The following is a 6000-nucleotide window of genomic DNA, read 5'->3' as shown; positions in this document are numbered from 1 at the left end:
ACTATATTTGAAGACAGGGCCTTTAAAGAAGTAATTAAGGTTAAGTGAGGTCTACGTGTGGGGTCCCAATCTGCTGGGACTGGTGTCCTTAAAGGAAGAGGAAGAGACACCAGGGACACACGTGCACAAAGGACCGGCCATGTGAGGTCACAGTGAAAAGGCCCGTCCACAAGCCAAGGAGAGAGGCTCAGGAGAAACCAGCGCTGGCGCTACCTTGATGATGGACCTGTGAGAAAACTAATTTCTGTTGTTTGAGCCACCCAGACTGTGGTGCTCTGTTATGGCAGCTGGACTAAGATGGCTAGGAAGCAAGAACATTCCTCTAGAAGGAATGTGTGCTTGCTTCTGCCAGATGCTTACAGGTCCTAGCAGTCCAAGATCATTTTGAACTAAATTCACTGGGATATTTTTGTCACTAGAGTGACATGAACTTGGGGTACAATCCATGCCAGGGCTGGTTCATGGGTACAATTTTTCACTAAGTTGCAGCTGAAGAGAACTTTTCATAGCAGTTGGAGAGGGGTCAGGTTTACTTCTGGCTCATCATTCCTCTGGGAGAGCAGTCCTGTGGGCCTTGGGGAGGACCCTGGAGGACAGTCTCTTAACAAATGCGTCACCTTGGGCAGGCTCTGGACTTGGGTAGTCATTCTTTTGGTCTCTAGAAACTGTCCAAACACAAGTTGAAGTTTGCCTGGATCAGTAGAGCAAAAGGAACTTTCACATTCTTGGAACGCCTCTTGTCCTCAGGTTTTAGCCTGGTAGTTATTATACGACCTTTTTTTAAAACAAAATTTATTGGGGAAGGAGAACAGGACTTTATTGGGGAACAGTGTGTATTTCTAGGATGTTTTCCAAATCAAGTTGTTGTCCTTTCAACCTTAGTTGTGGAGGGCGCAGCTCAGCTCCAGGTCCAGTTGCCATTGCTAGTTGCAGGGGGCGGAGCCCACCATCCCTTGGGGGACTCGAGGAGTTGAACTGGCAACCTTGTGGTTGAGAGCCCACTGGCCCATGTGGGAATCGAACCAGCAGCCTTCGGAGTTAGGAGCATGGAGCTCTAACCGCCTGAGCCACCGGGCCGGCCCCTGCTTTACTACTTTTGTGCTTTTAAGAATATGCTTTTTACATTTTACCAGGTATTTTCAATTGTTGGTCTAAATAACCTAGCCTGCTATAGTCTTGGAAAGGAAAGTGAACATCATCATTTTTATCAGTACTTGAACTGAGAGGTTCTTTGAACCTGGGGTTTGAGCATGGACTTCAATTCACCCATGAATTCCCCTGAAATTGTGTGCACGTTTTGTGCTTATGGAATTCTTCTGGAAAAAAAGTCCATAGATCTCATCAGACTGTCAAAGGTGTTTATGACTAATCCTCTAAATTTGAGACCATTGTTTTGGAGTTCCATCAGCATTTAGCAATTTTAATTTTAAAAAATGATTTCAGAATAATTTCAAGCTCACAGAAAAGTTGCAAGTACAGTACAAAAACACCTCCATATTAACTACCCCCGCAATTCACCAACTTTTAACTTTCTCCCCTGCCTACTATACACACATACTTAGTCTTTTTCTGAACCATTTGTCTACAAGCTTCAGACCTGATTCTGCGTCACCTAATTAAGCACTCCCAAGAAGTCAGGAAATCATCATTGATACAACACTACCGTTCAAAGGCCCTATCCAAATTTCAATTTTGACAATTGTCCTCCAAAATTCTTTTTTAATTTTCTGGTCCAGGATCTCATCCAAAGACACACAAGTTCGGACAATTAAGTTCACAGACTCATCCTAGAAAAAGTGCTACATCCCTCATTGCTGAATATCACTATGGTCACCTTCGAAGGACTCCCCTTGGGAAGCTATGCACTGACGCCAGTGCCTAGTCCACCCTTCAAAGCAATTTGGGAACTCTTTCTGGAATGGTCATCAGAGCTGTCGTCGTCGTATTACCCTTGACGTCCTGAATGTCATCAAAATGTCTTCCTTTCAATATTTCCTTTATCTTCGGGTAAAGAAAGAAGTCATTGGGGGCCAGATCAGGTGAGCAGGGAGAATGTTCCAATACAGTGATTTGTTTACTGGCTAAAAACTCCCTCACTGACAGTGCCCTGTGAGCTGGTGCATTGTCCTGATGCAAGAGCCATGAATTGTTGGCGAAAAGTTCAGTTCAGGTCGTCTAACTTTTGCACGCAGCCTTTTCAGCACTTCCAAATAACAAATTTGGTTAACTGTTTGTCCAGTTGGTACAAATTCATAATGAGTAACCATGCTGATATAAAAAAAATGTTAACAACATTGTTGCAATAAGTTCTCGAACTTAATTGTCAGACCTTGTACATTGCATTTAGTTGTCAGGTCTCTTTGGTCTCCTTTAATCAGGAACAGTTCTTCGGTCATTCTCTATAATGCCCTTGAGAGTTTAAAGGGATACAGGCCTTATATTCTGTAGGATGACCCTTCACCTAAGTCCTTCTGATGTTTCCTCATGCCCAGACTCAGGCATGCATTCTTGGTAAGCTTTGTTTTTCTCATGTCAATCTTTCCATCACTGGTGATGTTAACCTTGACCATCTAGCTATGTTGATGTCTTCACTGTAGAATTACTATTATTCTTTTGTAACTGTTGGAAAATATGTCAACAATATGCAAAAATCCTGTTCTTTTTCGAATTTCACCCAGTCTTAGCCTCCATTGACAACTCCAGCCTGAAGCACTATATGTTTGGCAAATGATTTTCTATTTATATCACACATTTTATATGTATTGCTTGGCATTATACTGCAAAGGAAGAGCCTTTTCTTTCTCTCCACTTATTTATTCATATTACGATGAGCTTATAGATTTCTATTTTATTTGATACATTATAACCTGTTATTGTAAATATTTATTTTCATGCTCAAATTTTCCCCAACTGGGGGAAGGAGAGCCCATTGGAGCTGCTTTCTGTATCCTTTAAGCTGTTCCTATTAGTCTTTGAGCACTTCCTTAATTTTTGTCACAGGATGTTCTAGGCTCATCTTGTAGTTTTTCTACTCTAGCTCTAAGATCTGGTATTTCCTTAAAGAGTCTTTGTTCCTTTTCTCCCATATAAATATTTTAAAAATATACCAGACTTTATTTATTGAGCAGTTTAGGGTTCACAGCAGGTTTGAGAGTAAGGTACAGAGATCTCCATACACCCCTGACTCCCCCACAGGCACAGTCCCTCTCCCCCATTATCAACATTCCCCCTTAACAGTGGGACATTTGTTACACTTGATGAAACCATATTGATACATCAAAATCATCCAAATTCATATTTTACATTATGGCTCACTCTTGGTGTTTACAGTCTGTGGGTTTGGACAAATGTGTAATGATATGTTTCCATCATTATGGTATCATACAGACTTGGTTCCTTTTAGTGGAGCATGGTTTTAGAAAACAAAATCCATATACTCAGTGTACTCAAAGCCACTGGCATATTACTGCATATAGACCTTGTCAGAGGATAGTATTAGGAAATGTATGTAATTCCCAATTTTAATATCTAATATCTAACATTTTAATATCTATTATCTAACATTTTAATATCTAATATATATTACATGTAATATATAGACACACATGCATACATATACAGAGGGTGCCAAAAACTGTATATACATTTTAAGAAAGGAAAAAACTGTATCAAAATGGTAATATTCAATATATACCAATAACAAAAGAGTACAAGTCGTGTGCATACCTTTTCTTTTGGCACCTCTGGTATTTCTATGTTTGTTTATATATTTTTAAGTGAGTCCATAGTGATACCTACATCTCTAATCCAACACGTCAGGGTTGTTTCTAGCTTTCCCCCTTTCCATCTTAGTATTTTCTCTAATGGTGGGAAATCTGCCCATCATTGTTATCAATACCTTTACTCATTTGCTCACCATAATCAACTGTCCAACCACATCAGTCTTCTTCTCTCTCTGCCACCTGCATGCTTCTCTCTTTAGCACCCATGTTCTCGCCCTGTTGTGCCTCACTGCAGGAAGGGAAGAGAAATAGAAAAGAAAGATGGAAAAAAAGGAAGGTAGGATGGGAAGGGAAGATGAAAAGGCAAGAGAAAATAGGAAGGGAAGAGTTTAAGATAATGCCGTATATCACCTTCAGTAATTTGTTTATGTTAGTAATTTTAAGCTTATAGTAAGGCCCTTTGCCTAATTAACATATCTATGCTTGTTCAGCAGCAATTCTGTGCAACTGTTGCAAAGTCACAGGCTTCTGTATAAACATGGGCTCACAGTAGAAAGTTGCGAGTTCAATGGCAGTGTTAAGAGGGTGGCTGCTAATGGCAAATTGGTGAGGTTTAACACTCAGAGAGGCATGGAGTTGGACAGCTCTGTGCTTTAATTCTGGTTCCTCCTATACGCGTATGGCCCAGAGCTAGCTACCGATTAGCTGGCAGGCTCACATTACTCACCTGTGGAATGGGTACCATATGTACTTCACAGTTTTGCTATTGTTGTTCCTTGGACATAATAGGGAGTTTGGTCAATTATTGTTATTGTTAGTTTGTTATTGTTATAGTTTGTGCTCAAAAAATTATACTGTGTCTTCTTATCATCTCTTCTTGCTCATTTTATTGCTGTATGAAAACCCAGCATTACTATAGTACCCTTATGGCACAGTAAACACACACACACACACAAATGAGGCTAGAACATGTGAATGCTATAACGTTAAATGTGTCTTTTAATCAAAATAACATTTTTTTTTCCAGAGTGAAATTCTGTACCAATTCTAACATTGGTTTCCTTGGATAAAAGTGTGGCGGATGAAAATACTTTTACGTAATATTGGTGTTCTCATTTGAAGACATGGAGGATTCTAATACAATGGACATCTATTGTTTTGTCTTTCCCTTTCTTGTGGGAAATGCTCTTTCCTCGCCTGAATAATATAGTTCAGTGGCAGTGTCCATGTTCTTACACGTCCTAGTTCTTTGGTACCGTCATTTGGTTCAGGGATGGGCACCTAGTTGGACCCATTAACTATCCTTCCCTGGGAATTTTTCAGTTGGGACAAGAGGTTACAATCTTCAGTGTTTCTGATGGTGAGGCTGATGATGTGACCGTGAGAGCTATCCGTGGGCTTGTCCAGCCACTTGGAGGAAGCTGGTCTGACAGCGTAAAGCTAATGTGAAGACAGAAGCAGAGCTTCGGGAAGGGGTGGAGAGGGGGACTCTGGCAGAGAGCAGTCCCTGAGGCCCCGTGGACCACTGTGGTCCCAGTTTATTCATAGCAACAACATATTCCTCCCATTGCCTAGTTTAGTTGGGTTCCTGTCAATGGCAACCAAGAGAGGTGTGACTGACTTACTTATCCTTCACGTGGGGCGGCCTGCAGGGTCTCAGCTCCCGCTCCCCACTAAAGAACTCAGGACACGGTGAGGCCAAAAAGGGACACCCACGGAGCCATAGGTGGGGGAGTCACACCACTATGGTCTCACTGGAGGCTGGGTTCATCTGCCAACTGACTCTCCTCGACTCCACTCCCAGGTGCAGCCGTGGCGGTTGTATCAGTGGCCAATGGCTCAAGGGTTACACTTGACGGCCATCTACTACCCGAGCCCGCACCCGTCCACGTGAGGCCGGGAGCCTGGACACCGCTCTCTGGGGCTCTGTCCCCACAGTCTCTCAAAGGGCTGTTGTGAGGACCGGTGCCTGGCCCTGCAGGGTCTCAACAAACGTTGGTTTATACTCTTATATTCAACCTTCAAAGGCTGAAGGAAAACCGTGTGGGGCAATTCTCAGTCCCACAGGTAGTTTCCTTGGAGCATCACTAGGGAAGGCAGCGAAGAGGAAAGGAAGGACCCTCCATCCGCACTCCCTAAGCGCACACCGCCCTCAACCCTAAGGCGGTTGCCGCGGGGGGGGGGGTCGCACACCGGCCCCGACACCAGCGCCGCCTCCGGCAAACCTGGCGCTCCGCCCCCCCCAATCCCTCCCTTTTGCTGCAGGACACGAGGCTGG

The sequence above is a fragment of the Rhinolophus hipposideros genome, assembly GCF_964194185.1.
Source record: "Rhinolophus hipposideros genome assembly, chromosome: 7".
Classification (NCBI taxonomy): domain Eukaryota; kingdom Metazoa; phylum Chordata; class Mammalia; order Chiroptera; family Rhinolophidae; genus Rhinolophus; species Rhinolophus hipposideros.
This window is presented reverse-complemented; position numbering follows the sequence as displayed.